A 17449-nucleotide genomic window follows, 5' to 3' on the forward strand; every position below is an offset into this window, starting at 1 on the left:
CCCTAACTGCTGGTTTGGCTTTTGGTTTGGTTGGGTTCAGAGGTTAGGTTTTAGGACACTTTGAACCAAACCAGAATTTTCCAGAATTTTCCAGTTCATGCCCATTCCTAATCAGCATCCAGGTTGTATAAGTTCTAAGAAATTTTGCCATCCAGAAATTATGCTAAAAGATTCAGTTTGAAACCATGTTACAGTTTCTCTGTGAGAATCTGAATCACTTTAATATCTGATCTGGAGGAGAACCAGTTTGGTGTAGTGGTTAGGAATGCGGACTTCTAATCTGGCATGCCGGGTTCGATTCTGCGCTTCCCCACATGCAGCCAGCTTGGTGACCTTGGGCTCGCCACGGCACTGCTAAATCTGTTCTGACTAAGCAGTAATATCAGGGCTCTCTCAGCCTTATCCACCTCACAGGGTGTCTGTTGTGGGGAGAGGAATGGGAAAGCGACTGTAAGCCGCTTTGAGCCTCCTTCGGGTAGGGAAAAGCGGCATATAAGAACCAACTCTTCTTCTTCTTCTTCTTCTTCTTCTTATTCAACTGATGCGATAGTAGCAGAAAAACATAATATCTTCAAGTAGCCTTTTCTCCTCTAGCAAAGCAGCACATCTTATGCATCCCACAGAGAAAAAGATCCCACCCCAAGAACCAACCAGCATTTCCATCTCCTCCTATCCCATGAAATAATGATGTATTTTAACTTACATGGATAAGCACTGCAGATGAGCTTTGCCCCCCCCCCCAACACCCAACCAGGCAATTTCTCATCCAGAGGCCACTGCCTAGTACTTCGGCACTCACGTGGTGGGTCTTTGGGGAAAATGAGCATGGTAGCAAGTGGCCATGCCTATTTCATCTGCTTAATCCTGCCCACCTTTGATCTTCTGGTCACTGGGCTGGGGGATAGAGTGAGCCAGGTTTTCTACCATCAATCAACTCTCACCCCTACTAAAAAGGAAACCAAGAGGCTACCCACAGCAACTTTTTCCGAACGAAAAGGTGAAAAAAATGCTGCTTGCAAGAAAAAATACCTATCTATGCAGCTAGTCATTATAAATTTTCTGCACTAGACCTGTATTTTCCTAGACATGCCCTTTCTAATTTCACAATGTGTATTTTATGAATCTGCAACATGTCTGTTAAATAATTCCCCACATCAAAATACAAAAAGGAAAGGGGGGAAAGATAAATACTTTTCTCTTGCTGTTATCACCACCTCATAAGCTTCCAAATAAGCTCTAAATCATGCACTTTGCCTGCTTTGGACAGTAACATAGCTGTTTGACAATTAATGATGCATACTGTAAACCTCACGGAAACTTACATATCAGTTTGATGGGACTGAAACTAAATGTGTCCTTCTACACATAGAAGCAACCAACCCATGTTTCTCAACTATTTTAGGGGAAATAGTAACTTTGCACAGTATCAGATGCATAGTTGAAGGTACTGGTTATGCCAGAGCTCATCTCATTTTTAAAATGGGGAATACATTATGAGTTTCCAAAGCTGGTGATACTAATGCAGATGCTTGAATATATAATGTTATTCCATCAATGGGACCTTAATTGTAAGTTTATCAGTAGTGTTCTTCTAAATCAGTTTTTAGCAAAGATTGTCATTTCATTTATGGAAAGGAGACTGAAAGCAGGCACCTTCAAAGAGAAAGCACCCAGAGTTATGCGACTTCAGAAAGTGAACATTTCCTGTACGGCTGTTAAGTCTTTATGAAATGTTAGCCCTAAATTGTCTGGGACCAGTGTATCTACAGGATTACATTCACCCAAGAGCATTAAGATCTTTGGAACAACATCTGGTCAGGATCTCTGTTCAAAAGGAGGTGAGATCGGCCTCAACCAGGACCAGGGCCTTTTCAACCCTGGCCCCTGCCTGGTAGAATCTGCTTCCAAGGGAGTGCCGTGTGGGACCTCGCTCAGTTCTGCAGGGCCTGTAAGACAGAAGTATTCTACCAGGCTTATGATGAGGCCCAAAATAACAGACACCAATAAATGCTGGCCTCACCATTGGGAAAGATAAAGACCAGCTCCTGATCCCAAAAAAACCTTGTCTGGAAAAATATTAGTTGGGGGTCATTAGATTAATAAAGTTTTAACCTGTTTTGTATGATGTTTTATGAATACTGTTTCCCACACCGACCAATTCTGGAAGGGCTAAAATTAATATTTTATTATTATGAACCTATGTGTCAATTAGGTTCCTTACAGCTCTTTTTTTGTTCTCCTCGTGTGGTGTATTCTGTTTCTGTCAATTTGTGGAACTTTTCTGGTGTTACATCTACGTTACAGAATGAAGGCTGAAAGGGCTGTTGCTGCTAACATTTCACAAATCTTGCTCCTTTCAACAGATTTCTGCTTCGTGTTGCGTTGGTTTTAAGGTGGTTCTGGGCTACTTATTTCGTAGGCAAGTGGTATTCATTGTTTTTTGTACATTGATTCCATAGTGCTTATTTTTGATTTTATTGTGTCTTCTACCCTTTCTTACTTCTTTGTTAGCTGCCCTGGGTCATTTAGGAAAGGTGAATAATAAAAGGTCTGCATGCCAATAGCAGATTTCTATTCAGCATTTAGAAATCACAAATGCTGGCAGCTCAAATCTGCTGAATGTGATGGAAATATAATCCAGACATGTGTAAGATTCACATGTTCTTTTTTCATGTAAATTTAAGCAGTGGAATCACTTGAAGGAACATTGGAGCCTTTTCCTGGAAAATAAACAAAATGGTCTTGTGTGTTTACTGTTCATGTCTTATTGATACCATGCACCTCTTAATTTTTTCATACGGTCATGAATGTTGATATTAATTGTGATGATTCTTTTGTTTGTAACCACTCTGAGATGGTGTCAATGAATATGTCCTGAATGGATTATTCCAGAATGCTTCTGTCAGGATGAATGAGACAGTCGTACCTTTGAGAGTCCAGGTTTGGTGTTCTATGTCAGTGGTCGCCAACCTTTTTTCGGCTGGGGACCGGCAGGGCAACTGCCCTGCCCGCGCAGCACGCATGTGCGGCCAGGCCGTGCATGCGCACATGTGCGCTGCGTGGCCAAAATCACGCATGCGTGGCACTTCCGCGCATGCGCACATGCATGAAAGTGCCGTGCATGCGCGATTTTGGCCGCGCAGCACGCATGTGCGCATGCGCGGCCCGGCGCTGATTCCCTCTCCCCCCCCGCAGTAAGAAGCTTCCCGGGCCGTGAGCTTGCGGCCTGGGAAGTTTTTTACTGCGGGGGGCGCGGGGAGAGGGAACAGCAGCCCGGCACCGGGCCGCAGACCACAGGTTGGGGACCACTGTTCTATGTGATAAAGCAGCGCTCTTGGTATAACCCAGAAAGCCAGCTCGGGGTAGGGGTTAAGAGCGGCAGCCTCTGATCTGGAGAGCCGGTTTTGATCCTCCAGTTCTCCACATGCAGCCAGCTAGCTGACCTTGGGCTAGTCACAGTTTTCTCAGAGTTGTCTCAGTCTCACCTGCCTCATAGAATAACTGTTGTGGGGAAAGGAAGGGTAAACGACTGTAAGCCACTTTGAGACTAGTGGATACTGAAAAGCCAGCTACAGAACCCACTGCTGTTCTGAAATTTGTGGCTATAACTAAGTCCCCTGGAAGTAAGGGGAGAGAGGAGCAAGGATGGAATTTTAGATTAGCATGGGAAAATGGAATGTCGACAGATACCTGACATTAACAATAGAAAAAGAGACTCTGAGGACTGGAGTTGGTCTGCTGCAAATTGTGCACAGAGCCCTTGGAAATTTGCACAGCTGGTATCTGTGCAGTGTACTACAAAAGAAGGAATGTAAACAGACTTCAGTGATCCTTTGTTTCAATTTATTTTTCTTTACGTTAAAGGCCTCAAAGGCCATCTGTGAAGATTCTGTTGGGTAGTATATAGCAATTCAACATTTGCTGTGCTGCATTTTCCTAGCTCATTGTTTCCCCAACCCTTTCTGCTGCTCTCTCCTATACATACCCTGCTGGCAGTACTTACTCTTTTCCTGTTGATCCACTTTCAGACTTGAGGCTGTATTATCAAAAGAAGCTTACCAGCTAACCATGATCTTAAATGATGTGATTGGTTCCTGTTGACTGCTCATTCCTAAAAAAAACAGTGTTTCCCAAACTTTCCGGGCTGCTTCCCCTTTGGCTCCCAGATCACATCCCTAGTGTCCTCCTCTACATATGAACACACATCTGTTTCCCGGTCTACTGAAAATAAAGTCAGACTGTTGCCCCCTACTTGCCCCCAAATTCCTCACTGTCCCTTGTAACCTTCCTTCCCCCCCAGGGGGGCATTTCCAATCCTCAAAGTCGATCATAGACCATCCTTGCTTAATGCCTGCCCCTACCTTTTGAATTGTTCTTTCTTCCTCCTCCTTACCAGTTTAGAATCATAGAGCTGGAAGGGCTCATACAGGCCATCTAGTCTAACCCCCCACTCAGTGCAGGATGCAGGATCAGCCTGTAGCATCCATGGTAAGTATCTGTCTAGGGAAGACAGTGGGCAGGAACTATTTAGTACACAAGGAAAACCACAGGAGGAGAAAAATAATCATATGCTCTGTCCTGGTTCTTCTTCTTTAGTTCTTATCCTCTTGGTCAAATGTAATCTCAATCTGCAAAGGGTGTATATGTCAGAATGCAATTTGTGGTATAGGCTTTGTGTACTGTTTGCTTGTTTCTCAAAAACAGGTTGGCCACTCTAGACAATGGAATGCTGGACTAGGTTGGCACCAAGATCATGCACACAGACGCACATGTGCAGACACACACTCACTCCCCCCTTCCTGTTTACCTGCTCCTTTGTCTCAGCTTCAACCCCTGTGGGTTGTGTGTGCACACACTTGCATACACATATGCACACTTGTGAGTATATGCACATCTGCACACACTCTCACTCCCTTCCCTTCCCCCCTCCTTCACCCTGCTACTCTGGTGCTGCCTTGGCCTGTGCAGGTTGCGCAACAGTTGCCTATGCCCCAGAGGCCAGTGCGGCTGCTGTGAAGGCCTCAGGGGCAGGGCAGCAGCTGCCTCGGCCCCCACGAGTTGCACAGCAGCTGCCCAGGCCCCAGGGGCCAGAGCATCCACTCCGAATGCATTGGGGATGGGGCAGCCACTGTCTCAGCCCCCGTGAGTCATGCAGCGGCTGCCCAGGCTCCAGGGACTGGCGTGACCACTGGCTGGGCCCTCCATCTTCTGGCACACTTCGTGGGCAGGACTACAGATGTCATGTCCATCTACATTTCCATTTGACAAGGCGTGCCAGAACATGTGTCCCACATCAATAATGGGTCAACAGCAGGAAACATCCTAGAACTAAACCAGCTTCTAGATTAAAGTCTGTCTCTGCCGTGTCAGTGTGTTATTGTGCTAACACGAATCACTATGTAAGAAAACATGAAGTTACTATCAGTGACTTAAAAAAAGATCACAGCAGAGCCCTGTATCTGGGTAATATAAATGTGAGCAAGCTCAGCGTTTTCAGCTCTGAGATTTCAGTCAATGCCCACTTCTGTTCTGACTGGGAGATATGCTCAAATTCCTCTTTTACAACGTCTCTGTATCTGTGGGAACCCAGGAGTTGAAGATCTGCTACAGAGTGTCCACTTTATCCAGATCCAAGGAGGAAATTTTTAAATAAAATTATTCCAGGGGCATTTTCTTCAGCTCATGATAAATTAAGGTATTTGCTTTCTGATACGGACCCATTTGTGATGCAAAGGGTTGCCACCTTTGCTTTGGCCGCAAGAAAAATTCGCTCTGACATTGTGGCAAATACTGTGGGCTAATGAGCAGAATGTATGGGTTAAGTGTAATTTTTATTCTGCATTTGTTTTTAACAATTTTATTGTTATTTGACGATCTTGCGATGGCCTATAGCCTAGTGCAATAAGGTTTGACTTTGAATGAAGTTACTATCAGTGGGAGGAGGAAAGGGGAGGGGGGTAGGACTGCCAGCTCCAGGTTGGGAAACTCATGGACCATTTATGCACTGGGAGCTTCACTGCCCCAGCTCCTATGCAGGAGCACAAATCGGGGGTGGATGAGCTGCACCAGGCCAAATGCTCCCCCATGTGGGTGCAGAAAGAGGTGGGTCAACCTGCCACGATGAAAACTCCAGCATGCAGCCTGGCATGAAACCTCCAGTGCATAAATGGTCTTGGAGACTTGGGGCTGGAGCGTGGGGTGGACAGAGACCTCAGTGGGGTGCAAATGTTTTAGAGTCCACCCTCCAAAGCATCCATCTTCTCCAGGGAAACTGATCTAGAGATGAGCTGTTGTTCCATGGGATTGCCTGGTCCCACCCGGAAGACAGCATCCCTCCCTGGGAGACTATGTTAACCAGAGATCTAGTACTATTTAAAATCTCATGCATGTCGCATCTGCATCATTCAAAAGAATTAACATGCTGATGAGAGTTCTGTAATAGTGTAAAAGGGGCTTAGTCTTGTAGGACGTGCCTTTATTGTTGTCCAGCGATGACTTTTATCAATTTAAATAGAAACCTTGCTACGTATATTATATTTTAGGCTGTAATAAATAATTATTTATATACTTCTGTGATGTGATATGGTTTTATACTATAGTTCCCTAACTATATATGTGTATGTAGGTACGCACAAGCATTTTCATATGCACATGCAAGCACACAAAGCTCGAAAATGCTCGAGCATATATCCTTCCCTCTTGCATACTCATTCAGTATAGTCATTCGGAGGAATACTTTCTATTTCTGTTTCTTTTTTGTGTTTGAATGCCTGAGATTATTTATACTATAAATAGTTTTCTGCTATTTTGTATTCTTGCTGTTATGGAAAAAAAAAATCATATATTTGACCACAGCTGTGCATTTAGATGTCTCCATTGAGCTGTCCACTTAAGATAGCTAAGCCTACGGCTGTATTCGCCCATCTGGCTGAGGGAGGTAAAGAATCAAGCCTGGCTGTGTTCTAGGAGAATGAGGAATTCAGCCTTGGGGAAGGGCAGGCCGGCCACTTCTCTATGTCCCTGCCAGAAGAAATTGCTTTGAAGGAAGGCAGTTATCATTTTTGTTCAGGTTTACATGAGTGCCAGAGTTAGGGAAGGTTGCTGATCTCATGAACATGAACAGTGAATCCTCTGACTGCCTTGGTTTTCGTTGCTCACATTTAGAGAAGGATGGCCTTCCCAGTGCCATTTGATGCAGTATACAGTAACTTGTTTTCTTTTCCACTCATTTCTGTGTGCCTGATCTCATAAAGATTAACAAGCTGAATTTTCATTTGCAAAATAAAGTGTGGGGCCAGATGCTAAATATTGCATGATTTGGATGGCTAGTACTTTTATGGTAGGCACTCCGAGTACCTTTGGCATTCATGAATAATGAAGGTGTCTGGAAATTATGTGAATAATATCTTCTAATTGAAGGATAATGGCTAGTGTATTTTGGGGCTATAAAATACCCCTACCCCTACCCTTGTATGATTGTGGGAGGTTTAAGCTTAAATTAAGTTTAAATTCAGTTTAATTGGTGGTGCAATGTCTTCAAGTATGTCTTTCAAAAATGCTAACTTCCTGTAGCTCTGGCCTTTAATTTAAAACCATTGTATTTTTTTTAGAATAGCATGGAATTTTAAAATTGCCTTCCAGGTGACCTCAAAGTGCATTTTGACTGCATGTCAGGTTCAGTAATTGCATTATCAACACCGATTGCTCATTTTTTCCTTCTAATCCAAGGTTGAATGTTCTTCTGAAACCACTACTTATTAAAGAGGTGGTAATATTCTGACTGAGGAAAAAATATTTCCGCAGATTGTGCACAATCTTTTTGTAAATGATTTGAACAATTCATTGGATTTATTTTAGCCAGAATTTCTTGAACAGAGATAATCTCCACATGTTTCTAGCCTAGTTCTTACTAAACCTATGCTAAAACTGTGTCTTGGTTGTACCACTATAGATTGGAGCGGGGGGGGGGGGCGGCACTCATGTGCTTAAATGTTTCTCATACAAAAAATTCCCTCTATGTAAAAAAAAACCTAAACAAAACCCAAGTTATTGCGGAGAAGGTTTCTAATAATAGTTTACTCAAGTGAGTGATTCAGATATAGGGTTTGGGGGTGGGGGAACATTCCATCATGTAACCTCTAATGGTTCTGCAGGGCCTGCAAAAATGGCGCTGTTCTCCTAGGTCTTTGGCTGAGGCCAGGACTAAGATCTATGGGGCTGCTCCCCAGGCTGTGCATTAACATTGAACTAATCCCCCCTGAAGTGGATGGCTGCTGGGAAGGGGGGATTATGTTGCTAATTTTGGGTTATATTTTATGTGGATGTGTATTTTATAAGGGTAGGGGTTTTAATGGGTTTTTATATGTACTGTGACCCGCCTTGAGTCTATGAAGAGTGGCAGGCTAAAAATTCAACACATACATACATACGTACGTACATACATACATACATACATACATAACCTTCTATATAGCATGGTCCTGCCCAAGCTTACCATTTCTGTGAGAGCTGGGCGACTGCTTCCAGAACTATGTCTATAAAACCTTCTATGCCATTCCTGCCTGCTTCTTGCCTGCACTGAGCTTGCTTTCCCCCCTTCTCTACCCAAATCTGCAGGGGTACAAATTCTAGGTTAGGATGTTCCTGGAGAGTTCTTTTTTTTGGGGGGGGGTGGTGGCTAAGAAAGGCAGGATTTGGGGAGGAGAGAGAGCTCAGAAGAAGAGGAGTTGGTTTTAATACCCCACTTTTCTCCTCCAGAAGGAGTCTCAATGCAGCTGACATTCTCCTTCCCTTCTCTCCCCACAACAGGTGCTGTGTGAGGTAGGTGGGGCTGAAAGACCCCTGATATTACTGTTCTGTGAGAATAGAACTATCAGGAACCCAAGGTCCCCCAGCTGGATGCATGTGGAGGAGCGGGAAATCAAACCTGGTTCACCAGATTAGAAACCGCCAGTCTTAACCACTACCCCAAGCTGTTTTAGTGGGGTCTAATGTAATAGACTAGTACACGCTCCAAAGAAATGATTTTCTCCAGGGAGTTGATCTATGGCATCCGTAGATCTCCCTCTCTGGGGATTGACAACTGTATTTATTTCTTCACTCAGGTTGATTCTAGCTATAGAGCTTCGTTTGGACCTAACTCTGAAAACTGCCGACCATTTGTTGGGTCACCAGGTACCTGTCTATAGTTGGCCATACCTTTATCCTATTTGGAATTGTTCTGAGGGGAGCTTGACCCACAACCAGTTTTTTCCCTTTCACCCAGCTGATGGCCGTGGTGGAAGACAGAATGCAGAAAATGAGGAAGTGAAAAACTTTCATTTGAAACTTGGTTTAAAACTGTTTTCATAGTGAAATGAGCAAAAGCCAAAGCAAGAAAGGCAGCAGTAGGTTATACAAACTGAAACTATGGACTCGTTCATGGTTTGGGAGCTGTAACCTGCTCCACAAAGGGAGTAGAAGAAATTATGGGCCACATTGAGAATCCAACAATATCATCTCTCCCGGAAGTTGGGACAGTACTAATATGTGGAGGAGCTATACCATCGAAGTCTCCAAAAGGCCTGGTTATCTCTTTGACACACTGAAAAAAAGGAACTGGAACCCTTTCAGGCTGGCAGTGGAGCCCACGGGCCTCTCACTGTTAGCCTGAAATGGCTGCAGGCTTTGGAAGGGCGGGAGGAGGGGGAAGCAATCCAGGAGGCTGTAAAGGCTTGCAGCCCTTTCGGCCTGATGGCAGGTCCCGCAGGCCTCTTAGCTGTCAGGCTGAAAGAGCTGCAAGCCATTTCAGCCATCCCCCTTTACTCCCCCCCCCCTTTCTAAGCAGGCAGAAGTGAAACGGATCAGCCCAAACCGGAGGAGTTCACTTTGGGTACAGGGGTGTTCGGTCATCTGACTCCCCGTGTTCAGTTCAGGAATACCTTGAACCCTGAACCAAACTTGGAATGTTCTGGTTTGTGTCCAGCCCTACTTAAAGGATTCCTGCTAAAATCATAATGTATGCTGACGTGCCTGTGTTTATAATAGGCTGTAAAAACTTCATATGGAAGAAAACCTATGCCTACATCTACCCATAGTACCTCAGTATAATATTATGTTTACAACTTGTGGCACACAAAGTGAATCTCATTAATAGCATCATGTGTTTAAATGAGACTAAAGGAAATTTTCCAGCTTTGGAATAATAATTCATATTGTTAGTGGAGTTACTCACTGGGCTGTTTGCCTATGGAAAAAAAAAGAGAGAGATCAGAGAGAAGATGCTACGTGGCCTAGGACTAAGCCAGCATATTAATAGTCAGATGTTACAGGGTTTAGTTCAGAGAAATCTTGAATCACAATTATGTACTAGATGGATGCTGAGCTTTAAAAAAAAGATAGCTCATTTGATTGATGGTGTTTTTCTATACTTGTGACATTTAAAATGGATTTTGGGGTTGATGGGTTATAATGGCTTGTTTTATTCAGGCTCGCTAAAGAATACAGTGCTTTGTATACACATTTTTTCAGGGAAGGGAAAAGCCCCTTTGGAGCCAAATAGATGTACACAACACCTTTTCAAGAAGATGTCAGTACAGTGAACTTCAAATGGGCTTCATAGGCTTTCTAAGTATACATGCAGAAGCAGACATTGGGGAAGCAGTTGGGCTGCCCTGAAATACAAAGGAACCCTGGATATAATGTCATCTGGCCATGCTTCCCTGCCACACCCCTGGAAGTCACATGTTTATATTGTGCATGCCTTCGCTAATAACATAAAATGCTTGTGAAATAAAAACCAGGGATGAAAGTAATGTGAAAAACAAACAAACAAACAAATAAATACAGTATTTGCTGGCGTATAAGACTACTTTCCCCCCCTGAAAAACATGCCTCCAAGTGGGGGGGTCGTCCTATACGCCGGGTGCACTTCAGTTGGGATAGACATAGCTGCTCATAGTTGTCCATAGTACTGTAATGTAATGTAACAAACTCTATATTCTGAGTTGAAATGTTGGGGGGTCGTCTTATACGCCCAGTCGTCTTATATGCCGGCAAATATGGTAATCCGTCTGCAGGCCGTGCACAGTCCTTGCACTGGATCTTGATGCAGTAGCTCTCAGCTAGGGATGCAAGCCTTCAGGTAGGAAATGGGGATCCCCTGGGACTACAGCTCATCTTCAGAATACAGAGATCAGTTTCCTGAAGAAAAAGGCTGTTTTGGATGGTAGGCACCCTGGCATTGTACCCCACTAAGATCCCTATACGCCCCAAATTTCCAGGAGTTTTTCAACCTAGATGTGGCACACTCATGCGCACACACATTCTCAATATTGACTTTTGTCCCTCAACCACAAAGGTGCTACAAGATGCTCCTGGGCAGCAAAATAAGCGATCACCCCCTCATCTCACCCCCTCAACAGTCTGCCTCAACAGTCTGCCGTTGCAAAGGCCCAATCATGTCCCCTTACCCCCACCTCTGAGAAAGCCTTCAAAAAGACTGCTGCTGCAGCCCCCCCTTACCCCTATTCCCTATTAAGCTTATAAAAGGGCCACCATCGGAGTGACAAAGGCCCTATCGGGCCCCACTCACCCCACCCCCAGAAAGCTTCCAAGAGGACCACCACTACAACGATAAAAGCCCTATCAACCCTCTCCCCCCTTTAAGAGTAAGTTAAAAAATTTTCCTCTGGAATCCAGTGTCTCCACATGCAACAAGCCTCTTCTAGTAAGGGTGTGTATGGCCGAGGCACTTTCCCTTCTCACCCCCTACAGGCCTATCACTTGCAATTTTGTGAGAGAGGGCAGGTTAGCCTGACCATATATGGTCATCTAACTGGAAGATTTTTTTTAAAAAATAGTAAATATTTTTAAAAAATATTTGTTTCTTCTGAGCTTGCGAAACCTCTGGGAGCCCCCCACCCCCCACGAAGCACCAGAGTTTTGTGAAACCCTGGTTGAGAAACCCTACAATAAAGCCACTTTATAGTGGCCAGGAGGGAAACTAGAGGGCACAATCATGGGGATCAATGGAATTAAAGTAATTAATTTGTTTCCGTATGATGTTTTGAGATGGGGTCTTGATGGTATGAGAGAGGCTAGAGAAACCTTGGTAACTCTTAGCAGCCCTGATGATACTGCCTGTCTGCAAGAGCTATGGCTCTGCAGGAGCATTGTTGGTGATCTCCCATTTTTTATTTACAGAAGTGCCTAAGGGAGGCATTAGAAAACATCTCTCATGGACTATTTCAGGGACCTGTAGTCTCTCTGTCCTAGTAGGATAGGCTAAGAATCTCTTTGTAGCAGTGGACCTTAGGCCCTTTGCTAGGCCGTGGGCTTAGGCAGATGCCTCACCATGCTGATCTGTGACGCTGGCTCTGTGATATGCTATTTATTTTTTAAAAACGCTTTATTTTAAGCATAGTGATTTAAATTTGATGGTTTTTTTAAAAATAAGTGCATGGTTCTCTGGCAATTCCTTATAGACTTCTTTCTGTCTCTGAACACTTATTATACTGAATGACATAACTGTATATGCCAGGGTTATATTATCATCATGGTAATGTTAATTCTTCTTGTATGTCTCAATATTGCCTCAGTTAAAACAATAACAGAGGGAAGTTGAAGAGCTGGACATTTGAGGAGTACCTCATAGGAAACCTTTACAAAAAATTACTAATATTACTGGTTTGAAATGATTGCTTGACAGGAACAATTTTTTATCATTTCCTGTGCTCTTACATATTTAACATTTTTGAGAGCCATACTTTAATCAGATGAAGCTCAAGGAAGCTGATACCGATCTGTATGGCATATGTCTTCGACTCCTGTTTCTTACTTAGTTACAAGACAGTTGCAGTTAAAGTTCTCTAAGCTACATTTAAAAAAAATTATATGATGATTGAAGCTTACGTAGTGTAACTTGTAGTCTTCTGTGCTTGTGATTCTTGACATATATGGGCTATACACCAGTGGTCCCCAACCTTTATTAGGCTGGGGACCGGCAGGGCATCGGGCCGTGCCCGCGGGGACCGCCCGCGGATCGGGCCGCGCCCACGGGCCGCGCCCGCGGATCGGGCCGCGCGGGCGTGGCCCGGCCCTGATTCCCTCTCCCCGCCCTCCCCGCAGTAAGAAGCTTCCCGGGCTGCAAGCTTGCGGCCTGGGAAGTTTTTTACTGCGGAGGGGGGGGGCGGGGAGAGGGAGCCGCGGCCCGGCGCCATGGACTTTGCGGCCCGGCGCCGGGCCGCGGCCCGCAGGTTGGGGACCACTGCTATACACATTACATAGTTATCTTGTAGATTAGAATAAGTCTTGTATGGAATTTGTCTCTCAGAACTGTGGAACAAAGTGTGTCTCATTCATAAATCTATACTTTTTTCAAACATTTCTGATAATTCTTAGGATCCAAAATTTGGGGAGAATATTGGGAAATGCTGATACTTAATATTTTTGCCTATGTGTTTAATGCAAAATACAAATTATACGTATAATCTTTTAAAAGGGACATATTTGTACCAATTTATCATTTTAGTGGTAAACTGCAGAAGAAGAATCCACCAATAAAGCTAACCATGTCCACTAAAATAAAAATCTGGTTGACTAGTTCAGTACAGTTTTTGCTGATTGCGTTTTGTAGCGTGAACAGCTAGCAACTGAGGGGGGATTATAGAGAATTTACAGAATATCTCTGTGGGTGCTCTCCGGTTTTAGGTATCCCCCCCCATGCTTCCAGTTTCTATGAATTAGTGGTTTCCAGATAGGTATGACTGTATTATAATTATCGCTTTTTGCTCCTCTATGGAGAATTTAGTTCCATGTAGGAAAAATTGCATCAGTGAACCACCTCTAATGGTGTTTATTGAAGTAAATGGGACTTAAACATGGAATATCTCAATGTCTTTACTCTCTTAGTACGTCCAGTATGCAGTAGAATTCCAAGTCCAAATGTCATCATCAACAATAACATTGTGTAATCCTCAAGGTTTTCTAAACATTTCTGTCTTTCTTTTGCTTAAACAAGGTTGGTTTTAGGATTGCAATATTGGCTGAACTCCAGGTTCTCTGAATTAGAACACTGTCTGACTAATTTTAAAATGTTAATGATGTTGCTAAATCAATAGCAAAATTATTGTAGTAGAACTTATGCAACACATAGAAAGCTGACACTTGGTACACATATGGATTTGGATCATGCAGTGCTTTTACTCCAGTTTAGCAACAATAAATGCTGGCAGGATAACAGTTTTATTGGTGGGGGGAAGGAAGTCAGTATCTGCTGATTTCCCCTTCCATTGTCGAAGCCCTCTTTGCCCTTACACTGTTCCTGATGTCCATTGACCCTTAGGGACAGAATTTTGTGGGGCTGAGCAACAGGGGAGAAGCAGGAAAGTATTGTTGCCGAGGTTGCACTCTGCTGACAGTCCTTAAGCTCCAGCTTATAGTGTATGACAGCCAATTTCTGGAAAGGTTTGCAAGTATGACAGTTTATGTTCTCAGTTTCAAACAAGGCACTCTAAAGTCTCTCTCTATGTAATAGTTCCCAGCTCCCTTATAGAAAAGAAACTGATCCACAGATGAAAGGGAATATTAGAATCTGTGGGGTTTTCCCTTCACCCATTAAAGCAGTGCGTACCTTACTGGGAGTGAACATTTCATTGGCAACTCGGAATATATCTGCTGTGACTTCAAAAGGCAGCCCCCAAGTGCTAAAGTTACAGGAAGTTAAGGGTATATTCAAATGGGTAGCCATGTTGGTCTGAAGTAACATAATAAAATCAGAATCTCGTAGCACCTTTAAGACCAACAAAGATTTATTCAAGGTGTGAGCTTTCGAGTGCAAGCACTCTTCCTCAAACTAAGCTAAGGGTTAATTCTTCACTGAAGCAGAGAGATTGAGTGACAGGCTGCTCCCAGCACTGATTGGTCAGCAACATCTGTGAGAGGTGATATTAGAGCTGTGTGCTGAAGGGAAGTTATTCTAGTTGAAAGTCTGACAGAACCTGTGTCTAGAGGAGACCTGTCTTGTGCCTTAGCTGAACAATAACTACTCTGAGGAGAATTGTAGTCAGAGAAAATATTGTTGACTAATAGGCTAAAATTAACAGCTCTACACGGCTGCTAGTACTGAAATTAATATCTGGCAGTTTTGGGTAGTAGTGAGACCCCCAGTTCAAGCCAAAGGAAAGGGGAAAGATCTTCTAGGGATAGAAGACTGATCCTTCCCAATAAAATAAAATAAAATAAAAGGAAAATTGGCTGAGGGTTTCTTTGGACTGGTGTGGAAAGAGGTTTGATTCAGACATCTCAGAAGTAGCTGGTGATTCTACTAAGGGAAGGGGGTACTAGCAGAGGATAACTGCCTTCTCGGAAACCAGGGGAGTTCAGAAGGACTCAAAAGACAAAAGAAAATACAGATATGTTTTGATTAACACAGAATGAAACACCTTTCAGTGGAAATAACTCTGAAACTAAAGCCAGTAACTCAGATTCTACAAACTGTGCAACAACTGTTCCTTAAATCAAAGCTTTATTTCCATATTCCCTCTACCCTTTCCCTCTATGTTTAATAAAATTGTTTGTTTCGTTGGATTTTAAGATTGTCTTAGTTCCATTCTGAAAAGGGTTTTAAGAAAAGAGGGTTCTTATAACTTCCCATAAAGTTCCAGCTCTAAATTCAACCCAGATCTTCTGCCAGTGACAGGATGGGACAGTCAATTCTATTAATTACTACAGAGAAAACATGCTGCAAGGGCAGCTCAGTCACAAAGGGAACAAACACTTTATTTTGGAGGGAAAATCTTACCACTGTGTTGGGAAAGGTATAGTGTAGTCAATAAGTGTGCAAACAACATTCACTAAGAAGGTAAGCATCTTTTTGTGATTGTTGTAAAAATCTGTTTTGCACAAGAGCTTTTTGTACTTTTGTCAATTTCTATACTTCTAATGGAGCCTACTGTAATGGCATTTCTGTAATTACTTGTCCAACAGTTTTTATTGATCACATTTGATTAAAATACAAAGCATTTTCCACAGGGAAAAAAAAAGAATTAGGCAATCAAAGCAATTTGCTTTAATTTTGTCTAATTTAAGTATAGTAAAAGTAGGAAATCTAATGACATTGAAGCCCATTTATGGCCTATGAAATAATTGCATTGATAGCACATCACAATGCCAAAATCTCAGAATTACAAGGATAGTTTACAGAAGTCTGATTCTGTATTTTAAATGCATTGCTTTAATTTTCCTGAAATGTAATGATTTGCTTTTATAAGATGTCTGCTTTTTAAAATGTAATTGCCTGTCTCTGGTTCAGAATCCCTATAAATGGATTCAACAGGGCATCTCTAAAACATTTACTTTGGGGGAAATTGTTAGCAGGAAGCCTGATGTAAGCTGTAGTCCTAAAAACACTTAGTAGGGAGTAAGTGGAACTCAGTGGTACTCACTTCTAAGTGACCATACCTAGGACTGCACTGGCAGAATAGCCTCCAGTTTAACTAAATGCTGTATATGAACTTGGTGGTAATTTCTTTTGTACATGGCTCTTGGAGCTCGTTGAAACTCACATGACACAATGCAGATCATGCAGATCATTCTCGTGCTGCTGGTGTACAGTGGCTTCGCGGAGAAGCAGTATGCATGGCTCTTGGTGCAGCCACATGAAAGGAGCAGTTTTAAAGACCAGATGAGCTAAAGCTGGGCTATGTTAAGCTTATGTGTGAGCTTCAAAGGTTGTGGAATGGCATCGTTATTTAAAATAAAAGCCGATTTTATTAATAACACCTGAACCAAGTTATTACTCAGGGAGGAAACAGAGAGGTACATGTTGCTAAATACATTCCATACAACACAGAGGGAGTAAAGATTATCTTTGGATATGTACGTTATTGTATACATTTTGTCTGTCTCCTGGAAGAGACAAACAGCCAACCATCTTCTCTTTTACACATATATGTTGCACTCTCCCAAGCAGGTTCATCATATACTGCAATTTATTGCTGGTGTGCTCCAGACAACATGCAGCTATCTGGCTTGCTGAAAGGCTGACTAATGTAGAATTCCATCTCCACATACCTTAAGCCCTCAAAGTACAGTTGTACCTATGATGGCAAAAGACATGGTGGAACTTGGGGGAGGGGGGAGTAAAGTTAAATCTTGGTTGTATGAACCTTCTCATACATATGCCAGAAACACAGCTGCTGTTCTCTGTTCCATTGTGATTTATTGTGCTGTTTTTATATTTCAATATATAGAACTTGGTCTCAATGAAGAACGCATCCTAGCCACAAGACCGTTGACTTTGCAGGGAAGAGAAGATCCCCAAAGCCGAGATTTGATTAGGGTCTGTAAAATGTATTCATTTTGTTTTAATTGAATAGGACAGTAGGTATCTAATAGCTTTTTGCAATACCACAGACACAAAACAAACTAATGTTTTGACCATTTACTATATTAATTGAATCATAACATG

General features: G+C 42.9%; 1 protein-coding gene across 13 annotated transcripts in view; it reads left to right on the top strand.

The window, feature by feature from the left end:
* The window catches only part of QTMAN (queuosine-tRNA mannosyltransferase), a 269467-nt gene that overhangs the window by 87523 nt on the left and 164495 nt on the right, over positions 1–17449 (top strand). Inside the window, exon 2 of one of the 13 annotated variants that reach the window (XM_077320148.1) lies at positions 17232–17320. The exons of 11 other annotated variants lie outside the window; for them this stretch is intronic. The gene's annotated coding sequence lies outside the window, so the exon portion shown is untranslated. Of the gene's footprint in view, positions 1–9156; positions 9175–17231; positions 17321–17449 lie in introns of those variants that run through there. One more of the 13 variants, XM_077320149.1, reaches the window with a different exon arrangement.

The sequence above is a fragment of the Paroedura picta genome, chromosome 2 (assembly GCF_049243985.1).
Source record: "Paroedura picta isolate Pp20150507F chromosome 2, Ppicta_v3.0, whole genome shotgun sequence".
Taxonomy (NCBI): domain Eukaryota; kingdom Metazoa; phylum Chordata; class Lepidosauria; order Squamata; family Gekkonidae; genus Paroedura; species Paroedura picta.